The 17,434-nt window shown below is 34.9% G+C and overlaps 1 long non-coding RNA gene across 1 annotated transcript; it reads left to right on the forward strand.

Annotated features, from left to right (window-relative positions):
* The first annotated feature begins 867 nt into the window (after nucleotides 1-867).
* Nucleotides 868-7,516, forward strand: LOC130459318 (uncharacterized). Its single transcript, XR_008918653.1, has 3 exons — nucleotides 868-1,107; nucleotides 1,232-1,403; nucleotides 7,270-7,516. It is a non-coding gene; the product is annotated as an uncharacterized lncRNA (long non-coding RNA).
* The last annotated feature ends 9,918 nt before the right edge of the window (nucleotides 7,517-17,434 follow it).

Below are 17,434 nucleotides of genomic sequence, written 5' to 3' on the forward strand. Positions count from 1 at the left end.
GAAGTGTCCTGGAGACACAACCTACGATCATGACACATCGCTGCCTATTAGACCAAATCAATAAATTCTTGAAGCTTGTCCAACTCAGAGTTGGTCTATTCGGGAGGAAGAAGCTCTGATTGATTATTACATGACATATTGCACCGATGCAGTTTTGAGAACCAGCTAGAATGCAATTGACATTTGGAGAAAAGTTTATGCATACTACAACAACATTAAACCCGAAAGACCTTACGAAGTTGCTCCAAGAGGCCTCAAAATGTTATAGAGCCGTTGGAGAAAGCTCTCTGCAGACATTATTCTCTGGGTTATTTCCTTAGGAGAAGTTGAAAAGTTATTTGCAAGTGGGAATTGCGTCAGGGACGTAGAAAACTTCAATTGGAGCATGGTCGGAAGATGTTTTGTGATCTACCGAAGTGAAGGAGAAGGATGAAGAGGGGTATTTCAAAGAAAGACAGAGATATTCGTGACAACGGAGAAGCTCCAGAAGACAAAGAAGGTAGTGGCAAGAGAGCTAGACTTGATGAGGAAGGTGCACTAGTAGAAAAAACCCCTGTTGCAGCCCCCTTGTTGCAGCGTACATGTATAAATACGCTTCAACAACCAGTCGGTCAACGCGGGTCAAACCCTTTAAAGGGTTATCGCAGCGTACATTTTAGTTGTTCGCAGCAAATGTGTTTGTTGCAGCGTACAAAATAAAAGCCCGCAGCAACAACCCTTTTTGTTGCAGCGTACAATTTAAAAGCCCCCTGCAATAACCGGATAAAAAAATTTCAAAACAATTTAAGCCGCATCTCAAAATTTTTTCTCGCTGTCCTTTCTTCTTCACGTGCCTTTCCCTACGTCGTCTCCTAAAGACAAACCCTAAGCCGGTCCTTTCTTCTTCGCGTGCCTTTCCCTGCGTCATCTCAAATTTCGAACACTCTTTCTCTTCGTTCCTCTGCATCGCCGGCCACCACCTCCTTCATGCCGACGCTGCTGGGTGGTTGCGATGGTTATTGCGTTGTTGTGGTTGATGGTGTTGTCCTGCCTCCGTGCTCGGCTTTCCTCTGCTTGTCGCCGCCAATAATGGTGGCCTACCAACACAACATCATTTGTAACTAATTGGTAAATTGATTTCAATTTTTCCCTCAATTGTTTTAATAAGTTCTTGATTTAAAATCCCAAAACCCTAACTAATCGATTCAATGTTCTTTTCCCCCTTGCTTGCGCCGCCCGTTCTGGTTGTTAGGTGACTACTAGCTAGCGCCGTCCAATTAGGGTGGGGGATTAGATCTTGCAAGAAAGGCTTCGTCGGAGATTCCAATTTTATGCCCGCCAGGGAACTCGGGGTCGCCTCTCTCTTCGTTTGAGCCGCCGCTACCGCCTTCTTTGCCGCCCTTAACGCCTCCGGCATCCACAGTGTGAGTTTGTTTATCTCGTTTCTTTCTTTTTGGAGTAAAATGTTGGATTTTTAGGTCAAATTTCATCAATTTGGGAATTCTGAAATTTGTTTTTAGTGAAAAATTGATAGTTTGCCAATTGGGTTTTTGATTTACATTGAGAATGATGATTTGGGTTGATTAATTGAAGGGTTTTAGTTTATTGTTTCAGCTATTTTTAATTTATTCTTATTAATTTTGTATTCAGGTTTAGTATGCTCGTTGATTGTTGTTTTTGGAAGAATTTGAATGCAAAGTTGTGAGATTTTTGTATTTAGTTTGTTGCATTGTCAACTTAGTTCTCATAGCTCAAGTGATCTTAGAAGAACATGGGTTGAATGTAGTCTAGGGGATGACAAGTGACAACCACAATTTAGTATTTGAATAATCAACTAGTCTCTATATCGTGATTTGGGACTCTTGAATCTGATTTTAGTCAACTCACAATTGAAGTACTATCCAACCTGAAAAATTGATGTACTGATAGAATGATAGATATACGTGTTCCTTATAGTTCTATGAATAACAAGAATTATATGGGTCAAGTTCAACGCAAAGTACATTTTTTTCTTCAATTTCTATACAGAAAATGCCTTATTTTTTTTAATGAAGGCTTGTCAATGTATAGCTTTGCTTCTAATTTGTGGTTTGCTTCAATGTATAACTGAACATAAAGGAAGGGGTTTAAATATAATCATACTACTATGGTGCTTTATGTTCAGTTGTATACTATCTGTAGTTCTGTACGGTTTACAGTTCTTTCATTGAGTTAATCTAGTAGCTCGATCATAATAATTGGCAGAGACTATAGTATAATGCTAGGGATATTTGTATTTTGGTATTGATGTTTTATACATTTGCAACATGAGAGGTGACATGAATTCAATAATGATTTTACATGCTGTAAGACATCTAACCCGGTTTTCCCCAAATGATTATTACATGATTCATATGATTATTTTTAACTTTTCAAGACTCAATCCGATCTATTATGCACATTTGAGACTTGTTTGGTCGTTATAGGTCATATTTAGGCTAAAATGAGACATTTTCGCTCCTAAGATTGAACTAAAGAATCTAATGACTCATTTGAAACCTTTTACATGATTAATATGCTTAGTTTTAAGTTTCTAAGACTTATTCTAATCTATTTATGCACATTTAATACTTGTTTTATCGTTGTAGGTCATATTTAGGATAAAATAAGGCATTTTCGCTCCCAACTTTAAAATAAAGAACCTAAGGACTTATTTTAAACTTATTACATGTTTAATATGCTTAGTTTTAAGTTTCTAAGACTTATTCTAACTACTTTTACACATTTAAGGCTTGTTTGGTCGTTATAGGACATATTTAGGCTAAAATAACATTTTCGCTCCAAACTATGAACTAAAGAACCTAAGGACTCATTTTAAACTTACTAAATGTTTTATATGCTTAGTTTTGACTTTCTAGAACTCATTCCAATCCATTTATGCATATTTAAGGCTCATTGTGTCGTTATAGGTCATATTTAGGCTAAAGTGCCATTTTCGCTCCCAACTTTGAACTTAAGAACCTAATGACTCATTTTAAACTTATTATATGATTAATATGTTTAGTTTTAAGTTTCTAAGACTTATTCTAATCTGTTTATGAACATTTAATGCTTGTTTGATAGTTATAGGTCATATTTAGGCTAAAATGAGGCATTTTCGCTCCTAACTTTAAAATAAAGAACCTAAGCACTCATTTTAAACTTAATACATGTTTAATATGCATAATTTTAACTTTATAAGACTCGTTCCAATCCATTTATGCATATTTAAGGCTCATTGTGTCGTTATAGGTCATATTTAGGCTAAAGTGCCATTTTCGCTCCCAACTTTGAACTTAAGAACCTAATGACTCATTTTAAACTTATTATATGATTAATATGCTTAGTTTTAAGTTTCTAAGACTTATTCTAATCTGTTTATGCACATTTAATGCTTGTTTGATAGTTATAGGTCATATTTAGGCTAAAATGAGGCATTTTCGCTCCTAACTTTAAAATAAAGAACCTAAGCACTCATTTTAAACTTAATACATGTTTAATATGCATAATTTTAACTTTATAAGACTCGTTCCAATCCATTTATGCATATTTAAGGCTCATTGTGTCGTTATAGGTCATATTTAGGCTAAAGTGCCATTTTCGCTCCCAACTTTGAACTTAAGAACCTAATGACTCATTTTAAACTTATTATATGATTAATATGTTTAGTTTTAAGTTTCTAAGACTTATTCTAATCTGTTTATGCACATTTAATGCTTGTTTGATAGTTATAGGTCATATTTAGGCTAAAATGAGGCATTTTCGCTCCTAACTTTAAAATAAAGAACCTAAGCACTCATTTTAAACTTAATACATGTTTAATATGCATAATTTTAACTTTATAAGACTCGTTCCAATCTATTTATGCACCTTTAAGGCTCATTAGGTCGTTGTAGGTCATATTTAGGCTAAAATGACATTTTCGCTCCCAACTTTGAACTTAAGAACCTAATGACTCATTTTAAACTTATTATATGATTAATATGCTTAGTTTTAAGTTTCTAAGACTTATTCTAATTTGTTTATGCACATTTAATGCTTGTTTGATAGTTATAGGTCATATTTAGGCTAAAATGAGGCATTTTCGCTCCTAACTTTGAACTAAAGAACCTAAGGACTCATTTTAAACTTATTACATGATTAATATGCTTAGTTTTAAGTTTCTAAGACTTATTCTAATCTATTTATGCACATTTAATGTTTGTTTTATCGTTATAGGTCATATTTAGGCTAAAATGAGGCATTTGCGCTCCTAACTTTGAACTAAAGAACCTAAGGACTCATTTTAAACTTATTACATGATTAATATGCTTAGTTTTAAGTTTCTAAGACTTATTCTAACTACTTATACACATTTAAGGCTTGTTTGGTCGTTATAGGACATATTTAGGCTAAAATAACATTTTCGCTCCAAACTTTGAACTAAAGAACCTAAGGACTCATTTTAAACTTACTAAATGTTTTATATTCTTAGTTTTGACTTTCTAGAACTCATTCCAATCCATTTATGCATATTTAAGGCTCATTGTGTAGTTATAGGTCATATTTAGGCTAAAGTGCCATTTTCGCTCCCAACTTTGAACTTAAGAACCTAATGACTCATTTTAAACTTATTATATGATTAATATGCTTAGTTTTAAGTTTCTAAGACTTATTCTAATCTGTTTATGCACATTTAATGCTTGTTTGATAGTTATAGGTCATATTTAGGCTAAAATGAGGCATTTTCGCTCCTAACTTTAAAATAAAGAACCTAAGCACTCATTTTAAACTTAATACATGTTTAATATGCATAATTATAACTTTATAAGACTCGTTCCAATCTATTTATGCACCTTTAAGGCTCATTAGGTCGTTGTAGGTCATATTTAGGCTAAAATGACATTTTCGCTCCCAACTATGAACCAAAGAACCTAAGGACTCATTTTAAACTTACTAAATGTTTTATATGCTTATTTTTAACTTTCTAGTACTCATTCCAATCCATTTATGCACATTTAAGGCTCATTGTGTCGTTATAGGTCATATTTAGGCTAAAATGACATTTTCGCTACAAATTTGAACTTAAGAACCTAATGACTCATTTTAAACTTATTATATGATTAATATGCTTAGTTTTAAGTTTCTAAGACTTATTCTAATCTGTTTATGCACATTTAATGCTTGTTTGATAGTTATAGGTCATATTTAGGCTAAAATGAGGCATTTTCGCTCCTAACTTTAAAATAAAGAACCTAAGCACTCATTTTAAACTTAATACATGTTTAATATGCATAATTATAACTTTATAAGACTCGTTCCAATCTATTTATGCACCTTTAAGGCTCATTAGGTCGTTGTAGGTCATATTTAGGCTAAAATGACATTTTCGCTCCCAACTATGAACCAAAGAACCTAAGGACTCATTTTAAACTTACTAAATGTTTTATATGCTTATTTTTAACTTTCTAGTACTCATTCCAATCCATTTATGCACATTTAAGGCTCATTGTGTCGTTATAAGTCATATTTAGGCTAAAATGACATTTTCGCTACAAATTTGAACTTAAGAACCTAATGACTCATTTTAAACTTATTATATGATAAATATGCTTAGTTTTAAGTTTCTAAGACTTATTCTAATCTGTTTATGCACATTTAATGCTTGTTTGATAGTTATAGGTCATATTTAGGCTAAAATGAGGCATTTTCGCTCCTAACTTTAAAATAAAGAACCTAAGCACTCATTTTAAACTTAATACATGTTTAATATGCATAATTATAACTTTATAAGACTCGTTCCAATCTATTTATGCACCTTTAAGGCTCATTAGGTCGTTGTAGGTCATATTTAGGCTAAAATGACATTTTCGCTCCCAACTATGAACCAAAGAACCTAAGGACTCATTTTAAACTTACTAAATGTTTTATATGCTTATTTTTAACTTTCTAGTACTCATTCCAATCCATTTATGCACATTTAAGGCTCATTGTGTCGTTATAGGTCATATTTAGGCTAAAATGACATTTTCGCTACAAATTTGAACTTAAGAACCTAATGACTCATTTTAAACTTATTATATGATAAATATGCTTAGTTTTAAGTTTCTAAGACTTATTCTAATCTGTTTATGCACATTTAATGCTTGTTTGATAGTTATAGGTCATATTTAGGCTAAAATGAGGCATTTTCGCTCATAACTTTAAAATAAAGAACATAAGCACTCATTTTTAACTTAATACATGTTTAATATGCATAATTATAACTTTATAAGACTCGTTCCAATCTATTTATGCACCTTTAAGGCTCATTAGGTCGTTGTAGGTCATATTTAGGCTAAAATGACATTTTCGCTCCCAACTATGAACCAAAGAACCTAAGGACTCATTTTAAACTTACTAAATGTTTTATATGCTTATTTTTAACTTTCTAGTACTCATTCCAATCCATTTATGCACATTTAAGGCTCATTGTGTCGTTATAGGTCATATTTAGGCTAAAATGACATTTTCGCTCCCAACTTTGAACTTAAGAACCTAATGACTCATTTTAAACTTATTATATGATAAATATGCTTAGTTTAAGTTTCTAAGACTTATTCTAATATGTTTATGCACATTTAATGCTTGTTTGATAGTTATAGGTCATATTTAGGCTAAAATGAGGCATTTTCGCTCCTAACTTTAAAATAAAGAACCTAAGCACGCATTTTAAACTTAATACATGTTTAATATGCATAATTTTAACTTTATAAGACTCGTTCCATTCCATTTATGCATATTTAAGGCTCATTGTGTCGTTTTAGGTCATATTTAGGCTAAAATGACATTTTCGCTCCCAACTTTGAACTTAAGAACCTAAGGACTCATTTTTAAATTATTATATGATTAATAAGCTTAGTTTTGAGTTTCTAGCACTTATTCTAATCTACTTATACCCATTTAATGCTTGTTTGATCGTTATAGGTCATATCTAGGCTAAAATAAGGCATTTTCGCTCCCAACTTTAAAATAAAGAACCTAAGGACTCATTTAAAACTTATTACATGTTTAATATGCATAATTTTAACGATCTAAGACTCGTTCCAATCTATTTATGCACCTATAGACTCATTGGGTCGTTATAGGTCATATTTAGGCTAAAATGACATTTTCGCTCCCAACTTTGAACTAAAGAACCTAAGGACTCATTTTAGACTATTAGGACATTGTCATTAGTTTCTTGAATGTTAAAATGTGATATTTAATTTGTATTTAATCTAATGTTTAATTTAAATTTCTGTTTTTGTAAAGGTCTACACTCCGAGGATTGCGCCTTATGCGAGGAATTTGATGTGGTTCGTGAGCAATGGGCTAAGTTTTTTACCAACAAGTATTTATTATTGGCTTTAGCGCGCTTGATCGAGTTGGTTTAGTTGTTATAGAATAAATTTTATATTAAAATGTATGTTTATGTTGAAATTGGAACATATATTTAAATGTAATATGTGCACTTTGGTTTTGGGATATATAGTATACAAAACTCCAGTTGTTGTTTTTATATTTGTTATACAGGTTGCGTTATTCTATTATTGTTTTGACAGGTTTCTATATTTAGTGCAAGGCACTCTAGGTATCCCTAAACAAAATTAGAATTTTCCCGCCAAAAGTGCTTTTTTGCAGCGTACATATATGTTGTACGCTGCAACAAGGGAAAAAAATTTCGCAAAAATTCAGACTTGTTGCAGCGTACAAATAAATGTACGCTGCAAAAAATTGAGTAATTCAGACTTGTTGCAGCGTACAAATAAATGTACGCTGCAAAAAGTTGGGTCTGTTGCAGCGGGCTTTTATATGTACGCTGCAACAAGTCCAAAATTTTGCCAATTTTTTGGCACTTGTTGCAGCGTACATCTAAAAGCCCGCTGCAACAAATCACTTTTTGCAGCGAACATGTACGCTGCAACAAGTTCAGACTTGTTGCAGGCCCCCCAGTTGCAGCATACGATGTACGCTGCAACAGGGGTCTAAAAGCCCGCTGCAATAAGGGTTTTTTCTACTAGTGGTGAAACTTTCATAGCAAGTAATGGTGTTCAATTTCGGATATCGGATCCGATCCGAAATATCGAATATCTAGAACTTCAGGATCGAGAAAATGTGACCTGAGTCTGATCCGAAAGTTTCGGATATCCGAAATTTTCGAATCGGATGTTTCAGATCGGTTCCAAAAATCCGAAATCGATCGGAATTCAAAGAGAATTAAAAAGTATTCATGTTTACATTAAAACAATTCGGATATCCGAAATTTTGGATCGATATATCAGATTTTCTATTGGTTTTTTAAATATTTTGAAACATTTCAGATATTACAAATAGAAAAAAAAGTTGATCCGAATCCGATCTGAAAATCCGAATTTTTTTCGGATATCCGATCCAAAATATCCAAAACCTTAAAACTAGATCGGATTCCAAAATTTTGGAACGAATCATCGGTTTTCGGATCGAATAAACGAATGGGATATTTTTGCTCATCCCTAATAGAAAGTGGGGACAGTTGCGTATCTGAAGGTATACATCGATCGAATGGTGTTAAGAAAACTAAGGCCTGAAGAAAAGGCAAAGGGGCATAATCATCAGAGGCAGTTTCGACTTTGGTGATCCGTTGCAAACTAACACATAAATGAGGGTTCAAGAAAACTAGATTCGACAAAGGTGACTATATTTTGAAATGTCAAAGAAATCAAGGAGGCAAAAGAAAATGGAAATAGAGGAGAGGCATGTTCAATTCTCCGAGAGCAATGCTCAAGTTTCTGAGAGGAACTAGTTTTTAACTCGTGCAAAAAAAATCTTTCAAATTTATATGCACAGGTAAACGAGAAAAAGAATGAGAAATAAAAATATTGAAACAACAGTAGATGGTGGGTTTAGAGTTAAATACAAATTATTCAATTGAGTTGGAATATGAACTAATAAAAATAAGAACGTAATTAAATGGATTTTTTGGTATTTACTACCTTAAAAATACACCACTTTTGTATTTACTACCTTATGAAAAATTAATTTTAAATAACTACCTTAAAGATCCATTTTTTACGTATTCACTACCATTTTACAGTTTTCTTATTTTAAAATTGAGATATCTCTTTCGTTTCTTAATCATTTTAAGTGATTCAAAACTCATTCTTCTCATTTATGTGTAAGGATTCCATAGGGATCTTACTTTTTAACATTTCATAAAAGTTTAAACAAATTAAATATTATTTGTAAAATTTTAAAATATTTATGAATTACCAGGCGTTTTTTTTTTTTTTTTTGAAATGACGATCTCAATGAAATCCCTATAGAAAAAGGAAAATAATGAACTTTGAATCACTTTAAACGATTAATAAACAAAAGAGATATCTTAATTTTAAAATGAGAAAACTATAAAGTGGTAGTAAATAAAAAAAAATTGGAAGTTTAAGGTAGTAATTTAAAATAAAAATTACATAAGGTAGTAAATACAAAAGTGGTGTATTTTAAAGGTAGTAAATACCAAAATTTCCTAATTAAATACACGAATATTTAATAAAAATGAATTTATTACGGGAAAGGAAAGGTGTGATGGTTTAAAGAAAAAAAAATATAGAAATGAAGAGGAGGAGGGACACGTGGCATCATGATAGCAAATTTTTGTATTTTAAAATATTAGTATAGATGCTAAAATGGAAGGAAAGAAGCTCAAGATGGAAGAGATGAAGATGAAAAATGATTTCTTACAATCATTGTTGTCGAAGGGAAATTTAACTCCCTTTGAAGAACAAGCTAAGATAGATTGATTATGGAGTTTTACGGTGGTACTAATTAATTTAGTGTAATTTTTTAATTTGTTTCATGTGTTAAAATTATATGTCACAAACTTATGTTAGTTAGTTTTCAATAAGCGCGTATTTGTTCGTGTTGTGTCTTCAAACTTGCAATTCGTGGATGGTGGACCATGGCGCACGTAGAGGTACGTGCGCCACTCCCAAAATGCGAGAGATTGTATATGAAACGCATATTAAGCATTAAAAATTAAACGGGAAGAACATCCTTAATTAGTAACCCTATGTACCCGGATTTTTTGGGGGGGAGGAAATCTCTGGAAATTAAAAATCCTTCGATTTCGCTAATTCAGCAGTCAAAGATCTGGTCTCTCTCAGTGATGAGCGACATTTATGTCGCTCTTAGCCTAGGATTTTATGTTAGTTTTTATGCTTTTTTATAGTTTTTATAGCTTTTTGTGTGATATTTATAAGTTTTGTTCCATCTTGTGCTTTATAGGTGATCTTGATGAAAAATGATGGAAAACAAGTGAATTTGAGCCAAAACAGGGCTTGTGCGGTCGAGTAGCGTTTTGTGCGCCCGAACAGGTAGTACAAATGGAGTTCAAGGAGATTCCAGTTTTGTGCGGTCGAATGCCCTCTATCATTCGGTCGCACAAAACGGATTTTTGAGGCAGAATGTCCCAAGATTGTAAAACGAACGCACAACCCTGGTAATTCGACAGCACAGGTTTTGTGCGATCGAACGTGCTCTGTTGTTCGGTCGCACAGATTTGGTTTTTAGAGGCAGAATGTCCCTAACTTGGGATGCGACCGCATAATGTTCTCTACTCGACCGCACAAAAGTTGTGCGCCCAAACGGCTTTCCTTGTTCGACCAAATGAAGCTGCGAAGGAATTATGAGCCAAAGAAATCCCATTCGACAGAACAGGGTTCTTCGTTCGGTCGCACATGACGAAGGAAGTGTTCTTCGCTGCCTTCGCTCGTACAAGCCCAGTATTTGCTCGAATCATTCTTTTACGTTCGGTCGCACAAAAGGTCTGTGCGACCGAATGGTTGCGCGGGCTGCTCTTATTCGAATTCTGGCTTCTATTTGGGGAAACTTATAAATAGATTTTTCGATTTATTTTGTAGAGAGTAGAATTTTAGTTGATAATTGGAGATTCTAAAAGTAGATTTTCAGCAATTCTAGAGAGAGAAACTCTCCTCCATTCAAGCTTCAATTTGTAATCCTTCTTAACTCTTCTTCAATTTTGCAATTTAATTCTTAGTTTCTTAATTCTTGCTCTTGCCTTGTTGTTGATTGTTCTTCAATTCCTTAATTTCTTTCATTCTTGATTTCATTGATTGAAGTTACTTTGATTCTTAATTCCTAGTTGATTGTGAAATTGAATTCTTAAATTCTCTTATCTTACTCCTTCAATTTCATGCTTGCTAGCTTAGAATTAATGGATTGCTTAATTTCTAGAATGATTAGTGAGTAGAATTAGGTTAGGGAAAGGGGAGAATCTAGGGGCGTAATTAGGGGAAATTGATGATTGATTGTTGATTGATTCATGTGATTAAATATCATTTGATGATAGGACATCCATGCTAATTGATTGGCAGTTGCAAATGCTATTCGATTAGAATCACGTGGAACCATAGGTTAGGTTTGGGAAGAGATTGTGGGCCTATCTTGTGTGATCAAATGGCGGTGCCTATTATATGCTAGTTAGTTTAATCTAGGATTAGGCGAAATCTCTTCCGTGGATTAGACGCTTAGCGTTCCCTATCCAGAGGTGGCGGGTTCGTCTTTAGATGCTATTTGCCTAATCGTCACTTCGTTGCATGATCATCATTGCTAGATAGTTGAATTCATTTCCCCCGATTTCCCTAGTCTATCCCCGACTCCCTAACATCTCCCTTTCTTGATTCAATTTAGCATATTCGTAGTTTTTAGATTCTTAAAAGTGACAATTCAAAACCTAATTCTTGTTCGAACTAGATTGACTGTCAAACTCGATAACCACCGTTTCTTTGGGACGATCCCTTTGCTTACCGCTAGCCGGTTAGTTGAGTGGTTTTATAAATATTGTTTGCACAGGTTGTTTTCTATCAACGACGGAAAATACACTTATCTTGAGTTTTGTAGTTTCGTTTTTCATTTTTCTTTTCCTTTCTTTTCTTTTCTTTCTTTTTCTTGGTTTGTTTTTCATTTTAGTTCTTGCCTCGATTCAATTTTTGGAAGAGTTATGGGTGTTTCTCTTTGGAAACCCTTGCGAGATCCCACTCGCCCTCATGAGAGATTGTGGGGTTCAAAGAGCTTGTTGCATGCGCTTAAATACAACCGTGATTCCTACGAAAGTGAGTTAGTGTGCATTCTTGTATATCTTATTTTCGTAATTTTGATTTTGAATAATTAAGCTCATTCTCCTCCCCGTTTCTCATTCTAGCTTTGCTTGAGGACAAGCAAAGGGTTAGCTTGGGGGAGTTTGATGAGCGACATTTATGTCGCCCTTAGCTTAGGATTTTAGTTCATTTTATTAGCATTTTATTATTATTTTCGCTTAGTTTTATCGTTTTTAGTTCATTTATTGCATTTTTTGCATTTATCGTAACATTTTCTCGTCTTGTGTATATTTTAGTCGTTTTTGCTCTAAATATGCCTTTTGCGCGCATTCTCATTGCGTAAGAGTCATTTTGAGTAATAACGTGTTAATAATGTGTCATTATGCTTGTCGACGAGTTATATGTTTTATGATTTGTAAAAATGATTAACGAATTAATGTTTTGATTTTCGATTTTCAATAATATGCTTTACGATTTCTATGTGCAGCGAGCCTTGTGTGTGTGTGTTTTCCATCAATCTTGCAAGCCATTAGTTGCTGCAAATGAACAACAACAACAAGCCACATCCTTGCCGCAGCACACGAGCATCATGGCAGCTTCGTCACAGCAACAAGGCACACAAACAGCCACAACAACAAGGCATACAAACAGCAACGCACTCGTGCTTTACAGCCACTGTTTGGCTGTTGTTCGTGGCTCTATTTGAGCCTTTCTTGCCCCTTTTTGGTAGCTGCACAAGAGCAAGAAACCACAGCCTCAACAGTGCAGTATGACACGCCATTACAGCAGCCAAACACCGCAAGAACAGCAGCTAAACATCGAGCAGAACAGCAGCCATAGCTGCTGTACTTGTGCGCACAAACAGCCTTGTATAGGCCTTGCAGCAGCCCTTTTTGAGCTCGTTTTCACGAGCCTTGCTTGCCTCTTGATAGTGGTTGTACACGGGCATGAAATAGCTTCTACAACACTGCATATAACACACAAGAACAGCAGCTAAACACGAACAGAACAGCAATAGCGCAGCAGAATAGCAACTGTGGTTCTGTGCGATCGAAGCCATTCTGTGCGATCGAACTGCTTCTGCGCGATCGAGTTCAGGACCTGTGTGGTCGAACAAACTGCAATTTAGAGATCAGAATGTTCCATTTTTGCTGTGCGATCGAATGCTTTCTCTTGTGCGACCACACAGAATCTGTGCGACCACACAACACCCTCTATTCGGTCGCACAAGTGAGCGGTAGACCTGGTTATCGGGCGGGTAGGGTCAGGGTCGGTGCGGGTCAAAAGAGGGTCGGGTATTGAAAGGGTCATTTTTAGCGGATCGATAATGGGCGGGTCAAAAGCGGGTCGCTGGTCAATAGCGGGTCATTAATGGGCGGGTCAATAAACGAGCAATGAAAAATGAAAAACAAAAGAGCCATGTGCAAGTACAAGTGAATACGAGCTACACACGTAATTTTTTGTATCATTACTATTTTAATTTTCAAAATAATTATAGTATAAGTTTGACCCTATAATGACCCTGTCCAATAAGAGCCTTGTCCAATAAAAGCCCTATGAACTTGACCCTAACCCTATATCCATTGGACTACCCTTTCCAATAACCAGGTCTGGTGCGTGGGCTGCTCCTATTATAAATATGAAAATCGCACCATCTTTTAATTAGGCTTTCATTTTGTTAATTACGTAATTTTCAGATTTTAGAATTCTCTCTCTAGAATTAGTTTAGGGCTTAGATTAGAGATTAGGATTAAGGATTCTTAGCCTCAAATTCTTGATTCTAAATTCAATTCAATAGCTAATTTTCAGATTTCTCTCCTCTTTGCTTTGAGTTTTGTTCTTCATTTTTTTGTGCTTCAAGTTTGATGCAATTTCACCATTTCAAGGTATAATTTAAATTCTTCTTTTGTTTTGTTCTTTAATTCTTTAATTGCTTCACTAATTTCGTTTATGCTTTGATTTCATGCTTGAATTCTAGATTAGTTTGATATTTTGAATGTTCTTAGTTTTTCCCCAATTTTGTGGTTTTAATTTTCTGATTTTCTTTGTTTCAATTAGCTTCATTAGTTCAATTAGTTTCATGATTAGGATTAATATTAGTTTAATGTTGATGTTAATCATGCTAATTGAGTAGTTTAGTCTAGAGGTTAGGGATGAAGCCTTGGCATTGAATTTGGGGAATTTTAGGGAAAATTCATGATTGATGTTGTGATTAAATGTGATTTAGTGATAGGATTTTCCATGATCAATTGAGTAGTAGTTGCAAATGCTAGTTGATTGAATTAGATTGGAATGTATGATTTAGGTTTGGCAAGACATTGTGAACCTAATTCATGCAAGTGAATGATAGTTCCTATTATATGCGAGCTAATCTATCTTAGGAGTATGCGAAAGCTTTCCATAGGCTAGGTTTCTTCGCGTGCTCTATCCGAGAGGTGGCGAGCACGTCATTAGTTTTCATTCCCCTATTTGCTATGTCGTTGCATATTCATGAATGTCTTGACCTTGTTATTCCTTTGATTCGATTCCCATTGCCGATTCCCGAATCCTCTAGAATCCCTTTATTTGTTTGCATTTCTAGCTTAGATTAGTTTAGTTCAAAAACTCAAATTCCATTCGAACTAGCTTGTGAACGCATAGATTGATTAGTCAAACATATCCATTCCTATGGGACGACCCTATACTTGCCGCTATAGTCCATATAGCCGGTTAGTTAGGTGTTTTATAAATTTTGTTTGGTAAGGTGATTTTCTATTCAACGACGGAAAAACACTTTATCAAAATGGCGCCGTTGCCGGGGAACGGTCGTTGTTGTTGAGTTTAAGTTGAGACTAGCTCATCATTAGAAAATACAAAAAAAACATTGCATTTTAGAATTCTAGCTTGCTTAGCTTTCTTTTCCTTGGCATTGCTCACGATTTTCTTGAGTGTTTATGCTTGATAGGGGACGTGCTCGTCAAAGGATCCTCCATCCTCTTGACCTTGAATTGGAAAGGACTCTAAGGAGACTTAGGCGTGCTCGGACTAGCTCATCAAGTAATAATCGGTTTGAAGCTTTGAGTGTTGACACGAAGCAAGAAGAGAGTGAGCAGGATTTTGAGACTATGGCGCTCCCGGTTAAGAATTTGGGAATACCGGGCGCGTTTGCAGCTACATGCGGTATCCAAGCACCCACAACAAGTGCTAACAACTTCGAAATCAAGCCCGTCGTGATTAATTTGGTGCAAAGCCACCCCTTTTGCGGGAAGAGTAACGAATCACCTCATGAGCTGAAGGAAATAATGCCCTTGGTCCAAGTATGCATTCTATGTTAAGTCTAATAAATGCGGTTCAGTATTAATTAACAAGTTAATAATTCAGTGAGATCAAGTGAGCTGAATGCCTAGCTAGAGGCCGCTTCAGTTCAAGTGGAATTAATGATATTAATCCACAGCTTACTCTTGACTGAACCCGTAGGGTCACACAAATAGTACGTAAACGGATCAAGTATTTAATGGCATTAAATACTCCATCTATGGATATTCGAAATCGACGGATCTTGGTTTCAGTGGGAGCTGAGATCGTCACAGGCAAGAAATGAATACTCCGGAAACGATGATATTGCCGGAAACGGAAATATGGATCGTATCGGAAATATAAATATTATCCAAGTCGTAGATGTTGCCGGAAACGGAAACATGGTACGTATCGGAAAATATTATCGGAAATGGAAATATTACCGGAATCGGAAATATTGCCGGAAACGGAAATATTGTCAGAATCGGAAATATTATCTGAATCGGAAAATAATTCCGGAAACGGAAATATTAAATATTTGTTCGAAACGGAAATTAATTCCGGAATCGGAAGTATTAAATATTGTTCGTATCGGAAATGAATTCCGGAATCGAGAATTTAATCGGAAGCGTATCGTACGAATTAGCATCGGACGAGGCCTGCCAGACGAAGGCCCAGCACGAAGCCGGGCCATCGCCCAGCAAGCCAAGCGCAACAACCACATGCCAAGCATACGACCAGGCCCAGCGCAAAAGCCAGGCCCAGCCGAAGCTTGGGCGCGCGCGCGGACAAGGCTGCGACAGTGGGCCTTGCGCTGTGCGCTCGGCGTGGGCCGCAAGGCCTGCGTGCGGGCGTGCGGTGCTTGTGCGCCACTCGTGTGTGTTACTCGGAATCCTAAGGCTACCGGGATTCGTAATATGATTAAATCTAATCCTAATAGATAAACTTTGTTTAATTAGAATCCTAGTAGGGTTATAATTAAATAGATTTGTATTCTAATAGGATTATAATTCATTTCCATAAACTCTATAAATAAGTCCTAGGGTCACATATTTACAAAGAGTTTTCAAGTATTCAAAGTGAGTTTTTGAGAGAAAAATTCAGTCACACATTTGCCTAAAAGTGCCGAAAATAATAGTACCTTAAGGGCGATTCTAGTTGGTCAATCTTAAGGCGGATCCGGACGTGCTGTGGACTATCTACGGAGGGACGACACTTGGAGTCCTAAAGACTTGTTCTTGTTCGGTTCGGGCGCAGCTAGGGAAGGCACGCAACAAAGAGTATGCATCTAAACTATGCTAAATGATTATGTGTAAATAATTTGTATTCCTGGCTTAATGGTTGTTTCCGCATGATTTATGAATTGTCATATGTATCATAACCTAACAGTGGTATCACGAGCCTCTTATTATTTTCATAATCTAAATTGCATGAACATGGTTAAATATTACAAATTTGCAAGAATTAAAAGGGGTGATTAATTTTCGTAATTGTTAATTAATTGCAAATTGCGTTTATTTAATTATACGTACGCAGTTTTTCGGCAGTTTCTTCGTTACTCATCCAAATCGAGTGATTTTTGTGTCAATTCCGCTTGTAAAAGGCATTCTAAAACCCAGAATTCTCAAATTTGAAGCCTAACTATGACTTTTCGAAGGTTTTAGTTTTTCGAATGCAAAATTTCGTAAATTTAAGATGTTAAATTAAATATTTGCGATTCTTGTTGGTAAATCTTGAATTTTTGATTGACCTACTGTATATGTTTAACAAGTTTGAATGCCTAGCCTTGTTAATTATGCAATCTAATTTGTAATTATGATTAATTTGTTGAAAATTAGAATAATATAGAATTAATTTGATTTTCATAATTAATTATGATTTAATTAGATACCTATGATTAAAAACCACCATAAAAATTGTAAATTTATGATAAATTTTAAATTTTTATGACCTAGACTTGAATCCATGTTAATCGGAGATCAATTGAATAATAAATTTTCGATTTTTCGCCCTAAAATTATAAAATTAATATTATTTATTAATTTGTCATTAATTTTAAATATAAATTT

This window comes from Spinacia oleracea, chromosome 4 (assembly GCF_020520425.1).
Source record: "Spinacia oleracea cultivar Varoflay chromosome 4, BTI_SOV_V1, whole genome shotgun sequence".
NCBI lineage: Eukaryota > Viridiplantae > Streptophyta > Magnoliopsida > Caryophyllales > Amaranthaceae > Spinacia > Spinacia oleracea.